This window comes from Bombina bombina, chromosome 10 (genome assembly GCF_027579735.1).
Source record: "Bombina bombina isolate aBomBom1 chromosome 10, aBomBom1.pri, whole genome shotgun sequence".
In the NCBI taxonomy this organism is placed as follows: Eukaryota; Metazoa; Chordata; class Amphibia; order Anura; family Bombinatoridae; genus Bombina; species Bombina bombina.
In genome coordinates this window covers 11,891,727-11,915,115 of record NC_069508.1, presented here as the reverse complement: position 1 = coordinate 11,915,115, position 23,389 = coordinate 11,891,727, and the positions used below count along the sequence as shown (strand labels likewise).

The window sequence follows — 23,389 nt, the reverse complement described above, 5'->3', positions numbered from 1 at the left end:
GGCGGTGTTGCACCAGCAGCTCGTGTGAGCTGCTGGTGCAATGCTGAATACGGCAAGCGTATTGCTCTCCGTATTCAGCGAGGTCTTGCGGACCTGATCCGCACTGTTGGATCAGGTCCGACAGACCTTGATAAATTGGGGCCTAAGTCTGTACACTACAATCTATGATATGTTTATAAAACATAAAAAGCTGCAATTTGCCATGATTCAGGTCTATGTGTATTCCCCTTTGCAGTCTGGCAGTTTCAATGTTTTAGGAAGTTTTTGTCTTACCTGGGTATAGTCTTTTTTCCAATTTGACTTGTTTTTCTTTAAAACTTGCGGGCAAATTAGGCAAAATGCTGTTATTTATTGCGTTATTCTTTGCACGAGTATTTTTTGGCGCTAATGTGCGTCTATCATGAAGCAAGTTCGTCATTTCCTGCGTCTTAGTTGACGCCAGGTTTGGCGCGAAGTTGTGTTTGTTATGATGCGAGTTGTGTCATTTCCGGATGTTTGTTGGCACCAAAAAATGTATATACTTCCTTTTGCATTGTGCGTCATACTTGGTGCCAAAAAAATTTGTTTTATTTTACCTCACTTCCTATATGCTCCTTGCCTTCTTTATGCTCAGAGGGCTATGCTATTTGCTTTTTTGCCAATTTCAGCATTTGTATTTTCCCCATTCCTGAAACTGCTATATGTGAAAATAAGATATTTTTGTTTAAATGTTATTTTTTCTTTTACATTTTACAAGATGTCTCAATCTGATCCTGTCTCAGAAGCTGCTGTAGGAACCTTGCTGCCTGAACACAGTTCTACCAAAGCTAAGTGTATCTGTTGTAAGCTAGTGGAGATTATATCTCCAGCTGTAGTATGTATCGGTTGTCATGAAAAGCTTTTGTATGCAGAAAAGGTTTCTATTAGTGCTAGTACAGTATATGTTGTTCCTTCAACATCTAAAGTACATGATATCCCTGTTGTTATGAAAAATTATATTGCTGATGCCATACAGAAGGCTATGGGTGCTATTCCACCTTCCGCCTTCAAATAAATGTAAAAGGTCTTTTAAAACTTCTCATAATACTGATGGAATTTGTAATGACCGACAACATACTGATATATCCACCTCTGATGAGGATCTCTCTGATTCAGAAGATCCTACTTCAGACATTGACACTGATAAATCAACTTATCTTTTTAAGATTGATTATATTTGTTCTTTGTTAAAAGAAGTGTTGATAACTTTGGATATTGAGGAGTCTGGTCCTCTTGATAATAAATCCAGTAAACGTTTAAATTCTGTCTATAAACCTCCTGTGATTACTCCTGAGGTTTTCCCTGTTCCTAATGCTATTTCTGATGTGATTGCTAAGGAATGGTCTAAGCTTGGTACTTCTTTTGTTCCTTCTTCAAGGTTTAAAAAGTTGTATCCTTTGCCAGTGGCTAAGTTAGAGTTTTGGGAAAAAGTCCCTAAGGTTGATGGGGCTATTTCTACTCTTGCTAAGCGTACTACTATTCCTATGGAAGATAGTACCTCTTTAATGGATCCTTTAGATAGGAAAATTGAATCTTATCTAAGAAAAGCTTATTTACATTCTGGCTATATTCTCAAACTTGCCATTTCCATGGCTGATGTTGCGGTTGCATCAACCTTTTGGTTGGTTTGCTTAGCACAACGGGAAAAAGATTCTGATTTGCATAGCATTGATCGTTTGCTTCAAGATGCTAATCATTTTATCTGTGATGCTATTTTTGATATCATCAAGATTGATGTTAAATCTTTGTCTTTTTCTATTTTAGCTAGATGAGCTTTATGGCTCAAATCATGGAATGCTGACATGGTATCTAAATCTAGGTTACTATCTCTATCATTCCAGGGTAATAATTTGTTTGGTTCCCAGTTGGATTCTATTATTTCCACTATTACTGGGGGGAAGGGAGTTTTTTTGCCCCAAGATAAAAAGTCTAAGGGTAAATCTTAAGCTTCTAATCGGTTTTGTTCCTTTCATCAGAATAGAGAACAGAAAACCACTCCTTCACCTAAGGACTCTGGCTCCAATTGTAAGCCATCTTCGAGTTGGAATAAATCCAAGCCTTAGAAGAAACAAAAGCCAGCCCCCAAGAGTGCATGAAGGTGCGGCCCTCAATCCAGTTCTACTGGTGGGGGGCAGATTGAAATTATTTCAAGACGTTTGGGCAGGTTCCGTTCAGAATCATTGGATTCAGAATATTGTCTCTCAGGGGTTAGCAAAACCATCCCGACTCACATTAACAGCTCCTCAAGCAATCAGCGTTGTTGAACTTCGCTTTGCTGCCTGCTTTCTTCTCTCAAGTCCATGGCGGAGGCGATGCTGCTATCCGTCACACTTGAAGGGCTGTGTTCCTGTTCCATGGCATAGATTCCGGTAAGATTGTTTCATTTTACTTTATTCGCAATGTACTGTAATGAGATTGTTTCCCGAGAGGCTACCACCTTGCGGGTCTAACTTATAACGTAAGGATCTCAGTGAGTCTCTTTCAGTATCTTGGAATCGAGGGTTAATATATCCTGAGGGGGGTTATTGAACAGGGGATGTTTTATAATCATGTTTGTTATGTGATTCAACCTGCTTATGTGCAATGTTTACTGGGCTCGTGGTTGGAACATTGAGGCCTTTGGAAGTGATGCAGCTTTTTGGCTGGGCGCTCTTGTTTGGACTGTACGGTTCACCTTGTGTTCGGCGTGGCTACGTTCCGTTGTTCCATTTCTGCATTCCTGGCCATGTGGAGAAGGAAATTTTCTAGTCCGCAGGGGTCTGGTCATAGGAGGTGGTGGGTGCCCCAGCTATTGGAGGTGTCAGGTGCCGTTTTAGTTTTTCACTACTTTAGTCCATATTTAAATATCCTCTATCAAGTTATGGAGGATTCTGATGCTGAGACTGTGTTAATTTCAGATTCAGTTACAGAGAATTCTGATACTGAAACTATTTTGATTTCAGATTCTATGTCCAGTGATGAATCTGGAGTGGCCTCGTTGACACCTGTCAACCAGTTTTGTTCCGTATGCCATTATAGAGCACCTGGTTCCTCGGGCTCTGGGAATCCAGGGACTGCTTAGCCATCCGCCTCTGGGGGTCCTGTCCTCTGAGAGGCGAGTTCCCTACCAAATAATACTTCTGCACATGCGGGTAACCCAGTTTATGGTTCCTCCATGCAGGGTGGCGTGTTTCCCCTGGAGTTTGCAGCATGTTCTCGTTTCCATATAATGTTGTCTGCAGAGCCCAGACGTTTATTTGAGAATGTGCTTGTGCCCTATTGTCCCGGGTCTTTCGCCTTGGGAAGGGCCTCTACAGTTCCCTGCGGTGATATCTATCCCTGAGTGTTGTGCCTTTCGTTACAGGATTGCTTGCCTTTGCGTGTTGCTCAGACATGTTTTTCAGTTATTAAATGACCATATCGTTACCAGATACAGGGATTTTCAGTCTGATACTTCGAATGGTGCACCTCATTAGACATGTGGGGATGAAGTAATCTCCTGATTGTCATTTGTTAGAGATCTTTCCCAGTTTTGTGTTATAGGGCTCCGTTTGGCTGGTCCTGCGGGTAGGCCTGTGTCTTTTTGGGTGTTAACATCCCGGTTGCCTTATATTTTATTTATATCCGATGGGATGTCTTTTATTTGTTTTTGTTTCCTTAGGGTACCTTCTGGGATTGATACTCTTTATTACCTCTTTATTACTTCTTCGGAAGTTGTTGGACATGTTAGTCCTCTGTTAAAACTGTATGTTTTCTGTCTTTTCCCCTACGAGGGAAAATTTACGCAGCTTGCTGGTTGGGACCCTACGTACAGGCTGGTCCTGTCGGGTTTGTTCGGTTTTGCGGCTGTTCAGAGACGTGTCGCTGTTCTGCTCGGCTGGTTCGGTAGAAGCGCAGAGGGCTCAGGTTATCATTGTTTTTCATGTTCAACTAAGCATTCGAGAGGACCTGTGGGTCCATGAGGTGGGAAGGATTGTTTCAGTCCTTATAGCCTTCAGTCATAGATGACCGGGCAGGGGAGTTTTTCCGCTCCGTCACTGTGGTGGAGGGTGGGAGGGCTTAATGCCACTTACCGCTTAAAGCGGTTTGGCGTTCATTTTTAGGCCTCTGGATGTGTTATTTTGGGCTTGATCCAACAGCTTGTACAGGATAGCTGTCTAGCATGCGGAAGATTTGCAGTTTGAAATCTGTTACAGCTCTTGACACCTTGCAGGTGTACACATAGCTGTTTCTAGTGTATCTAGATTCAGCTCTTACTTTTGACTGAGTTATAAAGAGGCCTTTAGGTCTTCTTCCATTGCCTCCAGGTGAGTGGATCTACTTTTAGGGATCTGTATTTCCGGGTAATGGTTGTTCCCTGCGGGGACTTTTATTTAGCTCTGAGTTTTTCCGAATCTGGGTAGGCTTAGTGCCTTCTCTTCCTTGTGTCCTCTGCTTGTGCGAAGATGTTAAGGAGACTAGTCCTGTTAGTAGGATTTTTTGGACCTCGAGGTATCCCTTGGTTGTTCTGAGGCTCTGAGAAGTATTTTACGACTTCTAGCCTTGCTTCTTGGAGCGCTGGACTTTAGCTAGGGGTGGTTCCTTCCTTTTGTCAGAGCTTTTCGAGTTCCTCTCGCTATCCGGATTCTCTGGATAAGCATCCAAACCCTTGTGTCTGGCCTTGTGTTGTTTTGGCCTGTTGGGGTGTTTAGTTCTAGGATAAGGTTTGACTGAACTATTTGGTGCCCGGACCTGTTTTTCTTCCTGAGGCTTCCGGTTGCTGATGCTTTGCTTGGCCTTTTTACTGACCCACTCTTGGGTGGTTTTGGAATCTTGGATCTCAGGGGCTGGTCGGGGTGTTCCAGGGTAGTGGGAACTTGGGCTATGTCCTTGCTCGATTTACCTCACCTGGTCATGGTTGGCCTGTTTTCTGAGTATTTTTTACTATTTGCCACAGAGTGACTCATGTCACCTGGTGGTTAGCCATGTGGCTTAAGCCTCTCGGGTGGTTGGTTCTTACCCAGCTGCTGGCACTGTATTTCCAATTTCTGGTGCGCCTTAGGGTTGCATTCCCCTGGTCAGCTTGTCAGTGTTCCCGTGGATTCCCTGCTCTGCAAGCGAATGGGTTGGCTGCGCCTATGCTTGGCAAGCTACTTGTAGGGGGGTCCTTTTCTAGGACATCTGTGTTGGGAATTTCACTTCCCATTAGCCGGTGCCTTCGGGCCTTGAGGACAGTTGTTGCCCTTCTGGCATCATCTCTTTTCTTTAGGGGATATTCTCCTCCCTATGGAGATAGAGTCCTTGCTTGGGGCTTCTCCTGGATGAGAGTCAGACAGGTGGGATTGGTTCTCCCTGGGGTCTTTCTGGCTCCAAGCAGACTTGTTGGGCCTTTATTTTGATAGATCCTTTGGTCTATGGCCTTGTTGTCTGTTTCAGAGTCGGGTTGTACTTGTGCTCTGTGGGGATGGCTGTGCTATCCTTACGCTCGTTCCTGTACCTGTTTTGGGATTCTTTTGTTTCCCTGTCTTGGATTCTGGAGGCTGGGTTGGTCCAGCTGAGTGGGGTCTGCAGGTCAGGATGGCCGAGCGGTCAAAGGAACTGCATTTGCGCAGTCTTCTCTGGATGTGTGAGCTTGTGGAGTCTATCCTGTTAGCTTAGTCTGCTAGGGTATAGATTTTCCTTTCAACTTGCTCCATTGCTTAGAAGAGAGTTTACTCTTCCTTCAGGTTCTGAGAGTATACTCGCCTTATTGGGGGACCTCGATTGTGTGTAGGTCCGGCGACTTAGGTTGCCTGGAACATGCCCTCTGTATGGGGGTTGCTTTTGCGGTCTGTTTCTTGCTTGACTGCTTCTTCCTCACAAGTACCCTCTGTGTCGTCCTGTTGTGGACTCTTTGTTCTCAAAGTTGGGGTTTTTCTCCTGGGTGTATTACACACTTTTTCATGGTCGAATACCTTGGTATTCTATTCCCGGACACTGGGAGGACTTTGCCTCTTCCTTTGCATTCCATGCTTGGAGGATATTGGGGAGACGTCTGTTCTGTCTCTCGGCCCGGTATTATCCAGGGTTTCGCTTGGTATAGGCATGTCCTCCTTTCCCTGTTTGGGCCCACTTGGGGTCTCTGTGAGCTGGGCTCACTCGTGGAGGTGTTCCTTTTTGTTTTAGGGGACCTTTCAGTTTCCTTGGTTCTCCTTTGCCGTGTACCCTTGGGGGTTTCGGCTGGTGTCTCTTTCATTTGTGGAGATGAGTGGTGGGGGACCGTTTGTTGGGCGACGGTGTCTCCTGGAGGACTGTTGGCTCAGTCGAGTCCATTTGCGGTCTTTACTTTGGCTCCTGGACTAATTGCGAGTCAGTGTCACTGGGGCCTTTTCTCTTAAAATGTTCTCAGCTTCGGATGAAGCAGGGTTTTTTATTGGGTAGAGGTTCAGGCCTGGTGCCCTCAATATGGGCCGCTTATTGTACCCTCCCGTCTTGGCATTCACTGTCCTCTATAGCTTGGGTATTGTTTTCCCAAAAGTAATGAATGCAGCTGTGGACTCTTTCCATTTAAGAAGAAAAACATAAATTATGCTTACCTGATAATTTCTTTTTCTTCTGATGGAAAGAGTCCACAGCTCCCCACCCGTACGTTTATGTGGGGCGTCCTTATATCTTCTGGCACCTTTCACCCTGATATTTCTTCTACTGTTCCTTGTTCCTCGGCAGAAAGACTGGGGGATGATGGGAGTGGGAGGAGTATTTAAGCCCTTGGCTGGGTTGTCTTTGCCCCCTCCTGGTGGCCAGGTTCTTATTTCCAAAAAGTAATGAATGCATCTGTGGACTCTTTCCATCAGAAGAAAAGGAAATTATCAGGTAAGCATAATTTATGTTTTTGATTCAATTTGTAAGGGTCCCAACTTTCAAGATGGTGACTATAAGGACTACTCTGTCATTACATGTCCTCAATAGACAGGATGCATATCTTCACATTCCGATTCATCCAGACCACTATCGGTTTCTGAGATTCTCTTTTCTAGACAAGCATTACCAATTTGTTGCTCTTCCATTTGGCCTAGCGACTGCTCCAAGGATCTTTTCGAAAGTTCTTGGTGCCCTTCTATCTGTAATCAGAGAGCAGGGTATTGCAGTGTTTCCTTATTTGGACGATATCTTGGTACTGGCTCAATCATTTCATTTAGCAAAATCTCACACAAATCAACTTTGTGTTGTTTCTTCAAAGACATGGTTGGAGAATCAATTTACCAAAGAGTTTCTTGATTCCTCAGACAAGGGTTACCTTTTTATTTTTCCAGATAGATTCAGTATCCATGACCCTGTCTTTTTTTATTGGACAAGAGACGTTTGAAGTTGGTTTCAACCTGTCTAAACCTTCAGTCTCGATCATTTCCTTCAGTGGCTATGTGCATGAAAGTTTTAGGTCTCATGACTGCAGCATCGGACGTGATCCCCTTTGCTCGTTTTCATATGAGACCTCTGCAGCTTTGCATGCTGAATCAATGGTGCAGGGATTATTCTCAGATATCACAATTGATATTCTTAAATTCCAACACTCAACTCTCTCTGACTTGGTGGTTAGACCATCATCAGATTATTCAAGGGGCCTCAATTGTTTGTCCTTCCTGGACTGTGATTTCCACAGATGCAAGTCTCACAGGTTGGGGAGCGGTCTGGGGGTCTCTGACAGCATAAGGAGTTTGGAATCCTCAAGAGGCGAGGTTACCAATCAATATTTTAGAACTCTGTGCTATTTTCTGGGCTCTTCAGGCTTTGCCTCTATTAAAGAGAGAATCATTCATTCGTTTTCAAACAGACTATAACAACTGTGGCCTATGTCAATCATCAGGATGGGACTCGCAGTCCTTTAGCGATGAAAGAAGTATCTCGGATACTTTCTTTGGCGGAATCCAACTCCTGTCTAATTTCTGAGATACTTATCCAAGGTGTAGACAATTAGGAAGCGGATTATCTCTGTTCGTCAGTCTTTACATCCAGGGGAGTGGTCTCTCAATCCAGATGTATTTGGTCAGATTGTACAGATGTGGGGTCTCCCCGAAATAGATCTGATGGCTCCTATCTACACAAGAAACTTCCCAGGTACCTTTCCAGGTCCAGGGATCCTCAGGCGGAGATGGTGGATGCATTAGCAGTTCCTTGGTTTTACCAACCTGCTTACATTTTTCCACCTCTAGTTCTTTTTCCAAGGGGGATCTCCAAGATCATAATGGAACAATTGTATGTGTTTCTGATAGCACCAGCATGGTCTCACAGGTTTTTTTTTTTTTTTTTTGATAATTATTTTTTATTGAGGTTATTTAGATAAACAGAATACAGCTCCATGGAAGCGTTCAACAACAGAAACAGTGTATACACAAGCATGACATGGTATTACATAACGATAATTTTCGAAGGTAATCAGAAGTCAAACAAATTGCCCCATAAATAAAGCTGTAGAATACTAGTAGGGAACCTCATTTTATGGTTTTAAACATAAAGGTATGTTCCCTCAACACTTCAACAGACCACTCTTGGGCCCATGAAAACATATAACTCAATAGAGGGACGTAGATAACAGGCACAGTCACTTTTGGACCGTACGGTTTAATAGTAAAACAAAGCAAAATGTTCCTATGTCTGCCATATCAAATTAAAAGTATAAGGGAGAAGGGGGGGGGGGGAGAGGGTGTAATACTAGTGAGAGTTGGAAGCACAGCCATAGCCTGTAATAGATATATCATGATACCTGCCTTGCAAATTAATCTGGTATTACTTAAGATTGTCAGTTAATAATCATTATGTTACCCTGTACTGAGTCAAGGGGGAGTAAAAACATATAACAAGACAGCATTAGTAGTACTGGCGCGTAGTTCACCTAATACAAGTAATATTGAGAGGAAAACAAAATTAAAACAACAAGAAGACAAAACAAACAACTGTACAATAATAGCAACCATCAAGGGGCTTAATGAAAAAAATCCCCAGGTATATTCTAGGCAGGGATTTAACCTGTCTATTGATCTCTGAAGTATGTGCTACGTGTGTGCTGAAATACCAGTCTGTCCGGGTGTCCTGTATCAAAACCAGAGAGAGCAGCGTGGGACACTATAACCATCTTATCCAACGCCTGCTCTCCTCACTGTAGTTTCATTGCCAAAAAAGTAAGGGTCGCGCGGCATAAGTTCGTTGCCGGTTGCGCTGCGAATGTCCGGCTCAGGTAATTTCCCCACCCGTGTGGAAGTTTGGGCGCGACGGCCTCGGTCTGTAGATCTTGCTAAGGAGACTGAGCGTGTCCCTTTTGTATATGATGTGGGGATAATAGCCACGGGGGTTCTGGGCTTTATAGGACCTGTGATTTCCGCCTCTGAGTGCCCTATTTTTGGCTCAGGTACAGTATTCTCACCCTCCGTAGAGATGTCCTCTGTAGGTTGATCATGTACTGGGTGTATGGCTTCTACTGGATCTGGCAAACTTAAGCGTGCTTTCGCCACAATTATGATGCTTAGGTCCTCAACGCCGTTTGTCGTGTCGAGGTGCTTCACTCCAGAAGGTTGTAGCAGGTCTGTTATTTCCTCCTCTACCTTGGTGGGGAATACAGATTCAACTTTTAGTAAGGAGTTTTGCGGCAGCAGGTCCAATGGTAAGCTAGTTGATTCCCCCTCAGAGCTGCTTGTCTGTGTCGCGGCAATGGGAAAGGCATGTAGGACCTTATGTGTGATCTTGTGCACGGGTTGAGAGAAGTTTACTTCCATTTGCCTTTGGTGATGTTGTAGCAGTTTCTCTAACTCTCGAAGAAGTTGTGTCTCCATGTTTGTTGATTGATCAGCCGACAATGTGGGCTGCGCAACAGTGATTGCCCTTAGGAAAGTCACTGGGGGGGTTTTGAGAAGGCCTCAGCCTTTGAAAAGCTCCGGTAACCTTGAGCGCCACACAATCCCCGAGGTGGGGGTATCAAATGAGAGCTGAACTCATGCTAATCCCGAGTCCAGCAGTTTGAAGCCCCAAAGATGACTTTTTCTGTCAATATTTAGTTATTGCAGCAGGAAAGTGTGAGCAGCCGACAGTTTTGCGTCCTAAGATGGCCGCCGCCCGGAAGTCCCCCCGGTCTCACAGGTTTTGTTATGCGGATCTTGTCTGTATGTCCAGTTGCCAACCTTGGCCACTTCCTTTAAGGCCAGACCTTCTATCTCAAGGGCCGTTTTTTCCCTCAGGATCTCAAATCGCTAAATTTGAAGGTATGGAAATTGAATGCTTAGTGCTTAGTCATAGAGTTTTCTCTGACTCAGTGATTAATACTATGCTACAGGCTCATAAGTCTGTTTCAAGGAAGATTTAATATCTGGTTAGGAAAACCTATATTTATGGTGTTCTCATAAAATCTCTTGGCATTCTTTTAGAATTCCTAGAATGTTACAGTTTCTTCAGGATGGTTTGGATAAAGTTTTGTCTGCAAGTTCCTTGAAAGGACAAATCTCTGCTCTTTCTGTTTTATTTCACAGAAAGATTGCTAAGCTTCCTGATATTCACTGTTTTGTACAGGCTTTGGTCTGTATCAAGCCTGTCATTAAATCAATCTCTCCTCCTTGGAGTCTTACACCTAGATTTAGAGTTTTGCGTTAGAAGGGGTGCGTTAGCTACGCATGTTTTTTTTCCCCCCCGCACCTTTTAAATAACGCTGGTATTGAGAGTTCTCTGAAGGGCTGCGTTAGGCTCCAAAAAGGGAGCGTACAGGCATATTTACCGCCACTTCAACCCTCAATACAAGCGTTGCTTACGGACGCGGCCAGCTTAAAAAACGTGCTTGTGCACGATTCCCCCATAGGAAACAATGGGGCAGTTTGAGCTGAAAACCCCCCCCCAAAAAAGCAGCGTTCAGCTCCTAACGCAGCCCCATTGTTTCCTATGGGGAAACACTTCCTAAGTCTGCACCTAACACCCTAACATGAACCCCGAGTCTAAACACCCCGAACCTTACACTTATTAACCCCTAATCTGCTGCCCCCGCTATCGCTGACACCTGCATTACACTTTTAACCCCTAATCTTCCGCTCCGGACACCGCCGCAACCTACATTATACCTATGTACCCCTAATCTGCTGCCCCTAACATCGCCGACACCTACATAATATTTATTAACCCCTAATCTGCCCCCCCCAACGTCGCCGCTACCTTACCTACATTTATTAACCCCTAATCTGCTGACCGGACCTCACCGCCACTATAATACATGTATTAACCCCTAAACCACCTCACTCCCGCCTCAAAAACCCTATAATAAATAGTATTAACCCCTAATCTGCCCTCCCTAACATCGCTCACACCTAACTTCAAGTATTAACCCCTAATCTGCCGACCGGACCTCACCGCTACTATAATAAATGTATTAACCCCTAAAGCTAAGTCTAACCCTAACACTAACACCCCCCTAAGTTAAATATAATTTAAATCTAACGAAATAAAATAAATCTTATTAAATAAATTATTCCTATTTAAAGCTAAATACTTACCTGTAAAATAAACCCTAATATAGCTACAATATAAATAATAATTACATTGTAGCTATTTTAGGATTAATATTTATTTTACAGGTAACTTTGTATTTATTTTAACCAGGTACAATAGCTGTTAAATAGTTAATAACTATTTAATAGCTACCTAGTAAAATAATTACAAAATCACCAGTAAAATAAATCCTAACCTAAGTTACAATTAAACCTAACACTACACTATCAATAAATTAATTAAATAAACTACCTACAATTATCTAAAATTAAATCAACTAAACTAAATTACAAAAAAAACAAACACTAAATTACAAAAAATAAAAAAAATTACAAGAATTTTAAACTAATTACACCTACTCTAAGCCCCCTAAAAAATAACAAAGCCCCCCAAAATAAAAAAATGCCCTACCCTATTCTAAAATAAAAAGTTTACAGCTCTTTTACCTTACCAGCCCTTAAAAGGGCCTTTTGCGGGGCATGCCCCAAAGAAAACATCTCTTTTGCCTGTAAAAAAACATACAATACCCCCCCAACATTACAACCCACCACCCACATACCCCTAATCTAACCCAAACCCCCCTTTAAAAACCTAACACTAAGCCCCTGAAGATGTCCCTACCTTATCTTCACCACGCCGGGTATCACCGATCCGCCCAGAAGAGGCTCCGAAGTCTTCATCCTATCCGGCAAGAAGAGGACATCCGGACCGGCAAACATCTTCATCCAAGCGGTATCTTCTATCTTCATCCATCCGACGAGGAGCGGCTCCATCTTCAAGACCTCCGGCGCGGAACATCCTCTTCTCCCGACGACTAGATGACAAATGAAGGTTCCTTTAAGGGACATCATCCAAGATGGCGTCCCTCGAATTCCGATTGGCTGATAGGATTCTATCAGCCAATCGGAATTAAGGTAGGAAAAATCTGATTGGCTGATTGAATCAGCCAATTAGATTCAAGTTCAATCCGATTGGCTGATCCAATCAGCCAATCAGATTTAGCTCGCATTCTATTGGCTCTTCCGATCAGCCAATAGAATGCGAGCTCAATCTGATTGACTGATTGGATCAGCCAATCGGATTGAACTTGAATCTGATTGGCTGATTCAATCAGCCAATCAGATTTTTCCTACCTTAATTCCGATTGGCTGATAGAATCCTATCAGCCAATCGGAATTCGAGGGATGCCATCTTGGATGACGTCCCTTAAAGGAACCTTCATTCATCGTCTAGTCGTCGGGAGAAGAGGATGTTCCGTGCCGGAGTTCTTGAAAATGGAGCCGCTCCTCGTCGGATGGATGAAGATAGAAGATGCCGCTTGGATGAAGATGTTTGCCGGTCCGGATGTCCTCTTCTTGCCGGATAGGTTGAAGACTTCGGAGCCTCTTCTGGACCTCTTCTTGCCGGATAGGATGAAGACTTTGGAGCCTCTTCTGGACGGATCGGTGATACCAGGCGTGGTGAAGATAAGGTAGGGAGATCTTCAGGGGCTTAGTGTTAGGTTTTTAAGTGGGGTTTGGGTTAGATTAGGGGTATGTGGGTGGTGGGTTGTAATGTTGGGGGGGTATTGTATGTTTTTTTACAGGCAAAAGAGATGTTTTTTTTGGGGCATGCCCGCAAAAGGCCCCTTTAAGGGCTGGTAAGGTAAAAGAGCTGTAAACTTTTTATTTTAGAATAGGGTAGGGCATTTTTTATTTTGGGGGGCTTTGTTATTTTTTTAGGGGGCTTAGAGTAGGTGTAATTAGTTTAAAATTCTTGTAATTTTTTTTATTTTTTGTAATTTAGTGGGGTTTTTTTAATTAAGTGTTTTTTTTTGTAATTTAGTTTAGTTGATTTAATTGTAGATAATTGTAGGTAGTTTATTTAATTAATTTATTGATAGTGTAGTGTTAGGTTTAATTGTAACTTAGGTTAGGATTTATTTTACTGGTAATTTTGTAATTATTTTAACTAGGTAGCTATTAAATAGGTATTAACTATTTAATAGCTATTGTACCTGGTTAAAATAAATACAAAGTTGCCTGTAAAATAAATATAATTCCTAAAATAGCTACAATATAATTATTTGTTATATTGTAGCTATATTAGGGTTTATTTTACAGGTAAGTATTTAGCTTTAAATAGGAATAATTTATTTAATAAGATTTATTTTATTTCGTTAGATTTAAATTATATTTAACTTAGGGGGTGTTAGGGTTAGACTTAGCTTTAGGGGTTAATACATTTATTATAGTAGCGGTGAGGTCCGGTTGGCAGATTAGGGGTTAATACTTGAAGTTAGGTGTCGGCAATGTTAGGGAGGGCAGATTAGGGGTTAATTCTATTTATTATAGGGCTTTTGAGGCGGGAGTGAGGCGGTTTAGGGGTTAAAACATTTATTATAGTGGCGGTGAGGTCCGGTCGGCAGATTAGGGGTTAATAAGTGTAGGTAGGTAGCGGCGACGTTGGGGAGGGCAGATTAAGGGTTAATAAATATTATGTAGGTGTCGGCGATGTTAGGGGCAGCAGATTAGGGGTACATAGGGATAATGTAGGTTGCGGCGGTGTACGTCGGCAGATTAGAGGTTAAAAAATTTAATTATAGTAGCGGCAATGTGGGGGGACCTCAGTTTAGGGGTACATAGGTAGTTTAGGGGTGTTAGTGTACTTTAGAGCACAGTAGTTAAGAGCTTTATGAACCGGCGTTAGCCCATAAAGCTCTTAACTCCTGGCTTTTCTCTGCGGCTGGAGTCTTGTCGTTAGATTTCTAACACTCACTTCAGCCAAGACTCTAAATACCGGAGTTAGAAAGATCCCATTGAAAAGATAGGATACGCAATTGACGTAAGGGGATCTGCGCTATGGAAAAGTCGCGGCTGAAAAGTGAGCGTTAGACCCTTTCCTGACTGACTCTAAATACCAGCGGACGGCCAAAAGAAGCGTTAGGACCCCCTAATGCTGGTTTGGACAGCTAACGCAGAACTCTAAATCTAGGCGTTAATTTGGTTTTGAAGGCTTTGCAGGCTCCTCCCTCGGAGCCTATGCATTCTTTGGATATTAAACTACTTTTTTGGAAAGTGTTGTTCCTTTTGACTATCTCTTCTGCTAGAAGAGTTTCTGAATTGTCTGCTCTCTCTTGGGAGTCTCCTTTTCTGATTTTCCATCAGGATAAAGCTGTTTTGCAGACTTCGTTTACATTTCTTTCTAAGGATGTGAATTCTAACATTAGTAGGGAAATTGTTGTTCCTTCTTTGTGTCATAATCCTAAAAATGCTCTTGAAAGATCTTTACATTCTTCAGATGTTGTAAGAGCTTTGAAATACTATATCAAAGCTACTAAAGATTTCAGGAAGACTTCTAGTCTATTAGTTGTGTTTTTTCCGGTTCCAGGAATGGTCAGAAAGCCTCTGCCATTTCTTTGGCATCTTGGTTAAAGCTTTTGATTCACAAGGCGTATTTGGAAGCGGGACAGTCTTCGCCTCAGAGTATCACAGCTCATTCTACTAGATCAGTCGCCACTTCTTGGGATTTTAAGAATGAAGCTTCAGTTGATCAGATTTGCAAAGCAGCAACTTGGTCTTCTTTGCATACATTTACTAAATTTTACCATTTCGATGTATTTGCTTCTTCTGAAGCAGTCTTTGGTAGAAAAGTTCTTCAGGCAGCTGTTTCAGTTTGATTCTTCTGCTTATGATTTAATAGCTGTTGTTATTTTATCCCTCCCTCTCTAGTGACTCTTGCGTGGAGTTGCACATCTTGGGTATTGATATCCCATACGTCACTAGCTCATGGACTCTTGCCAACTACATGAAAGAAAACATAATTTATGTAAGAACTTACCTGATAAATTAATTTCTTTCATAGTGGCAAGAGTCCATGAGACCCACCCTGTTTATGGTGGTTATGATTTTTTGTATAAAGCACAATTATTTCCAAATTCCTTTGTTGATGCTTTTTACTCCTTTCTTTTTCACCCCACTACTTGGCAATTCGTTAAACTGAATTGTGGGTGTGGTGAGGGGTGTATTTATTGGCATTTTGAGGTTTGCCCCTCCTGGTAGGATTGTATATCCCATTAGTCACTAGCTCATGGACTCTTGCCAATATGAAATAAATTAATTTATCAGCTAAGTTCTTACATAAATTATGTTTTGTGGTTCAGATAGCACATACAATTGTAAACAATTTATTTCTATTATCTTATTTTCTATGTTCTGTTGGTATCTTTTGTTGAAAAGCAGGGACGTAAGCTCAGGGGCGTGCACATGTTTGGAGCACAATATGGCAGCAGTTTTGCAAGAGCACTAGAAGGCAGCACTATTTCCTGTCATGTAATGCACCAGGTACCTACCTAGGTATCTCTTTAACAAAGAATATCATGGGAACAAAGCAAATTTAATAACTGAAGTAAATTGGAAACTTTTTAAAATTGTTTGTTCTGTCTGAATCATGAAAATAAAAATGGTTTCCTATCTTAAAGGAACATTTCAGCACTGCATACAATGATCATTATTTCACTGTACAGTTATTATATAATAAAATGATCATTATTACACTGTACAGTTATTATATAATAAAATGATCATTATTACACTATACAGTTATTATATAATATAATGATCATTATTACACTATACAGTTATTATATAATAAAATGATCATTATTACACTGTACAGTTATTATATAATATAATTATCATTATTACACTATACAGTTATTATATAATAAAATTATCATTATTACACTGTACAGTTATTATATAATAAAATGATCATTATTACACTATACAGTTATTATATAATAAAATGATCATTATTACACTGTACAGTTATTATATAATAAAATTATCATTATTACACTGTACAGTTATTATATAATAAAATGATCATTATTACACTATACAGTTATTATATAATAAAATGATCATTATTACACTGTACAGTTATTATATAATAAAATGATCATTATTACACTGTACAGTTATTATATAATATAATGATCATTATTACACTATATAGTTATTATATAATATAATGATCATTATTACACTATACAGTTATTATATAATAAAATGATCATTATTACACTGTACAGTTATTATATAATATAATTATCATTATTACACTATACAGTTATTATATAATAAAATTATCATTATTACACTGTACAGTTATTATATAATAAAATGATCATTATTACACTGTATAGTTATTATATAATAAAATGATCATTATTACACTATACAGTTATTATATAATAAAATGATCATTATTACACTGTACAGTTATTATATAATAAAATGATCATTATTACACTATACAGTTATTATATAATATAATGATCATTATTACACTGTACAGTTATTATATAATAAAATGATCATTATTACACTGTATAGTTATTATATAATATAATGATCATTATTACACTATACAGTTATTATATAATATAATGATCATTATTACACTGTACAGTTATTATATAATAAAATGATCATTATTACACTGTACAGTTATTATATAATATAATGATCATTATTACACTGTACAGTTATTATATAATAAAATGATCATTATTTCACTGTACAGTTATTATATAATAAAATGATCATTATTACACTGTACAGTTATTATATAATAAAATGATCATTATTACACTGTACAGTTATTATATAATATAATGATCATTATTACACTGTACAGTTATTATATAATAAAATGATCATTATTACACTATACAGTTATTATATAATAAAATGATCATTATTACACTATACAGTTATTATATAATAAAATGATCATTATTACACTGTACAGTTATTATATAATAAAATGATCATTATTACACTATACAGTTATTATATAATAAAATCATTATTACACTGTACAGTTATTATATAATAAAATGATCATTATTACACTATACAGTTATTATATAATAAAATGATCATTATTACACTATACAGTTATTATATAATAAAATGATCATTATTACACTGTACAGTTATTATATAATAAAATGATCATTATTACACTGTACAGTTATTATATAATAAAATGATCATTATTACACTGTACAGTTATTATATTATAAAATGATCATTATTACACTGTACAGTTATTATATAATAAAATGATCATTATTACACTGTACAGTTATTATATAATAAAATGATCATTATTACACTATACAGTTATTATATAATATAATGATCATTATTACACTGTACAGTTATTATATAATAAAATGATCATTATTACACTATACAGTTATTATATAATAAAATGATCATTATTACACTGTATAGTTATTATATAATAAAATGATCATTATTACACTGTACAGTTATTATATAATAAAATGATCATTATTACACTGTACAGTTATTATATAATAAAATGATCATTATTACACTATACAGTTATTATATAATAAAATGATCATTATTACACTGTACAATTATTATATAATAAAATGATCATTATTACACTGTACAGTTATTATATAATAAAATGATCATTATTACACTGTACAGTTATTATATAATAAAATGATCATTATTACACTGTACAGTTATTATATAATAAAATGATCATTATTTCACTGTACAGTTATTATATAATAAAATGATCATTATTACACTGTACAGTTATTATATAATAAAATGATCATTATTACACTGTATAGTTATTATATAATATAATGATCATTATTACACTATACAGTTATTATATAATATAATGATCATTATTACACTGTACAGTTATTATATAATAAAATGATCATTATTACACTGTATAGTTATTATATAATATAATGATCATTATTACACTATACAGTTATTATATAATATAATGATCATTATTACACTGTACAGTTATTATATAATAAAATGATCATTATTACACTGTATAGTTATTATATAATATAATGATCATTATTACACTATACAGTTATTATATAATATAATGATCATTATTACACTGTACAGTTATTATATAATAAAATGATCATTATTACACTGTATAGTTATTATATAATAAAATGATCATTATTACACTGTATAGTTATTATATAATAAAATGATCATTATTACACTATACAGTTATTATATAATATAATGATCATTATTACACTGTACAGTTATTATATAATATAATGATCATTATTACACTGTATAGTTATTATATAATAAAATGATCATTATTACACTCTATAGTTATTATATAATAAAATGATCATTATTACACTATACAGTTATTATATAATAAAATGATCATTATTACACTGTATAGTTATATAATAAAATTATCATTATTGCACTGTACAGTTATTATATAATAAAATGATCATTATTACACTATACAGTTATTATATAATAAAATGATCATTATTACACTGTACAGTTATTATATAGTAAAATGATCATTATTACACTGTACAGTTATTATATAATAAAATGATCATTATTACACTATACAGTTATTATATAATAAAATGATCATTATTACACTGTATAGTTATATAATAAAATTATCATTATTGCACTGTACAGTTATTATATAATAAAATGATCATTATTACACTGTACAGTTATTATATAATATAATGATCATTATTACACTGTACAGTTATTATATAATAAAATGATCATTATTACACTATACAGTTATTATATAATAAAATGATCATTATTACACTGTACAGTTATTATATAATAAAATGATCATTATTACACTATACAGTTATTATATAATAAAATGATCATTATTACACTGTACAGTTATTATATAATAAAATGATCATTATTACACTATACAGTTATTATATAATAAAATGATCATTATTACACTATACAGTTATTATATAATAAAATGATCATTATTACACTATACAGTTATTATATAATAAAATGATCATTATTACACTGTACAGTTATTATATAATAAAATGATCATTATTACACTATACAGTTATTATATAATAAAATGATCATTATTACACTATACAGTTATTATATAATAAAATGATCATTATTACACTATACAGTTATTATATAATAAAATGATCATTATTAAACTGTACAGTTATTATATTATAAAATGATCATTATTACACTATACAGTTATTATATAATAAAATGATCATTATTACACTGTACAGTTATTATATTATAAAATGATCATTATTACACTATACAGTTATTATATAATAAAATGATCATTATTACACTATACAGTTATTATATATTGTGCTTGTTACATTTTCTCCCAGGGAGACTTTGGTTGATACTTTTAGCTAATTTATCTGTCAGCTTTGTTCACTCCTCTCCTGCCTCTCGTTCTTTGTACTCATTTGCTTCTTTAAGGTGTATTATCCGTTTTACATCAACAATAGTGATAGTAAAGTAAGTCTAGGCGTTAAATATACACAAACAATATTATGTATGAGATAAAGATTAAAAAGGAATTTATGTCTGCTTGTTTAAATAGCTGTTAAATATATTATTACTAAGTAACTGAGCTGAATCAGTGCTAAATATAAGGCCAGGCTACCCCAGTATCTTTCTATCCATCTATCTATCTATCTATCTATCTATTGGGTTCTTGTAAAGTGCGGCTATTCACCCGTAAGGGTCTCAAGGCGCTGAGGGTTGCAGTTCAGTCGAAGAGCCAGGTCTTGAGGTCTTTTCTGAACTTAGTTAGGGCGGTAGCTTGTCGTAGGTGCAGCGGGAGGGTGTTCCAAGTCTTGGCAGCCAGGTGAGAGAAGGATCTGCCTCCCGCTGTGGTTTTCCTGATGCGGGGGATGACAGTGAGGGCTTGGTCGGCCGATCGAAGTTGTCTGGCGGGGGTGTAGAAGGTAACGTGGTGGTTCAAGTATTTGGGACCGATGTTGTGGAGGGCCTTGAATGTGTGGGTGAGAAGCTTGAAGGTTATTCTTTTGTTGAACAGCAAACAAAGTTCATACTACATCTGTGTATTAGTTTGTGATTGGCTAGCAAGGGTTATTTTGTTCTGGGGGGCAGGGAAGTCAGTGAAAAGAAAAAAACATAAAATAATAATCTCATTTGATAAAATAAAGCTGCATTATTCATTACAAAATACTTCTCAGATATGAAGGTAGATTATCATACAGCTTACAATTTGTGTTTAATGTCCCTTTAAATCATTTAAAAAATGCAGCGTGAGACCCCCCAGGTAATGCACAGACAGCAGAAATATGTTCGGTCTAAAACATTTTACCACTTCCTACGTTCTAGAATGCTTCACAAATCCTTATTAATGATTCTTTTATCACTCTTTACATTACACGTTTTTGACCCTTTGTCTTCCCAAATGATGCATTCAATATTTAATTCACTTTTTTTATCTTCAGTGAGATTATGTTCTGATTTATAACCGCATCTTTCATTAGTTCTTGTAAAGTTGATTCAATCTTAATTTACTTTTATTATTACATATGCTTTGTTCTCATGGTATGGTTTGTTGAAGAGATGCCTAGATAGTCTGTAGCACAACATGACAGCAAACACTGCTGCCATCTAGTGTTCTTGCAAATGTATAGCATTGTTAAAAAATGTGCATTGGGAGGTTTTTCGGGTACCTCCACTTGTGGGAGAAGGCGGACACCTGTGCTGTTTTGGCTAATTTCAGAACTGAGTTTATTCTTGTGAGACTGTAACGCACTAGGATCTGTGTAAGCTTAAGTCTTAGTAAGTTGCGCGAGCGGCGGCTTCTCCCACATTTCAGAGTTATCCGAAACCTCTGAATGCACTTATCTATTAAAAAGCATTCTTAGCCCGACTTCTTACCATGACTGGTAGATATTTATTCTTGTGCCCTTCACATTTACTGTCATTTACTAGCTGTAAGATGGCTGTTTGGGGCACTACTTGTGAAAATTACTAAACAAATTCTTGTATTATTTCTGTGTTCTTAATAAAAAAAGCAAAAAAACTAAACAAAAACATTTTGAGGAGACTCCTTCAACCATATACCCATAGCAGTCATCAATACTAATTACTATGTAGAGAAGTAGGGATTTGAGGGATAATGTTGTTTTTATAATTCAAGGGTTAATTTATTAGTGCTTAAATTAGCTCACCCTCAAATTTTAGAGTTATGGGCAATAGATATACATAGTTATGTACTTGAAATGCAGGGAGAATTGCAAGAAAGAATCAGATTGCCCAACTCTATCAATATATATGTAAAAAAGAAAAAAAAATCATTCAATTTGGCACATTCATACTCATTAAGTTTTTTGAAAAATGTATTTGTTGCCAATAAATCTGGGTCCAGCCGGACTCCTGCCCTCACACAAACAAACACTGTTAAAAGTAGCTTTAACTCAGTACTATAGATCTCAACCTTCTTAGTAGTGATATGAGATAAAATAATGTCTGATACAATGCACTCAGATGGTATTAATAACTGCCCCTCTTATAAGGGTTTGCCATTGAATACCGTATCAAGCGAATGCATGATTTAAGTAAGTAGGCAGATTCTAAGATTTGCACTTAGTAAAGATAATTGAGCTATCACTCGTTATCACAGACACTAATATATTTTAACAAATATCAGAAATAAGACAATCACTCAATAATAATGTGCGTGAAATCTCAATGTAAAATGCTTAATTACAGATGCTGTTATATGTGTCAGCTCCAAGTTACATTTTTATTTAAAGGGACAGTCAAGTCCAAAAAAAACTTTCATGAATCAAGGCACTTTCCAATTTACTTTTATCACCAATTTTGCTTTGTTTTCTTGGTATTCTTAGTTGAAAGCTAAAACTAGGAGGTTCATATGCTAATTTCCTAGACCTTGAAGGCCGCCTCTAATCTAAATGCATTTTGATGTATAATTATAACTGTGTTGATTATGCAAAACTGGGGAATTGGTAATTAAGGGATTATCTATCTTTTGAAACAACAACAATTCTGATGTTGACTGTCCCTTTAAGCCAAAACATCTGCTTCAGCCCTCATTAACAGTTGCAATAGCGAAGATAAATAAGATACATATCTTGTGTTTGTAAATAGTGGCTGGGATATAACATGGATTATAACATTCAGGTATCTTAAAGTAAATGATTAAACGAAGGCTAAAAGTAGCCTTTCTATGTTTAACCAAAATGATATCTGTTATAGCTAAGTGGGTGAAAGCGTCTTAAATTTAGTGAATATTTCTAGCGCTGTAAATACAGCCAACATTAGATAATAACTATTGATGTAGACGACAGGTCCCCACTGCTAATGCATTTCACAGCACACACACTGAGCTGACAAAAGTCCCTTCTATAGCGGGGACTTGTATTACCTTTATACTGACTGCAGATGCATTCAAGTTAAATATCAGATTAAAGTACAGAGCAAGCAATATTAAAAGAGAGGAGGTGCTATGACCTTGTGAGAGTGCCCCTGACGCGCGTTTCACATAACGCTTCCTCGCCTGCTTAGCTATAACAGATATAGAACAGGTGTGGGAAGGCTAGTTTTAGCCTTCGTTTAATCATACCTGAATGTTATATCCCAGCCACTATTTACAAACACAAGATATGTATCTTATTTATCTTCGCTATTGCAACTGTTAATGAGGGCTGCAGCAGATTTTTTTCGCTTAAATAAAAATGTAACTTGGAGGTGACACATATATAACAGCATCTGTAATTAAGCATTTTACATTGAGATTTCACGCACATTATTATTGTTGAGTGATTGTCTTATTTCTGATATTTGTTAAAATATATTAGTGTCTGTGATAACGAGTGATAGCTCAATTATCTGTACTAAGTGCAAATCTTAGAATCTGCCTACTTACTTAAATCATGCATTCGCTTGATACGGTATTCAATGGCAAAACCTTATAAGAGGGGCAGTTATTAATACCATAAAGTTATTGAGTATGAATGTGCCAAATTGAATGATTTTTTTCT

General features: G+C 37.3%; 1 protein-coding gene across 4 annotated transcripts in view; it reads left to right on the top strand.

Moving 5' to 3' along the window:
• VAV3 (vav guanine nucleotide exchange factor 3) overlaps positions 1–23,389 on the top strand; it is a 300,764-nt gene that overhangs the window by 178,607 nt on the left and 98,768 nt on the right. The window lies entirely within an intron of this gene.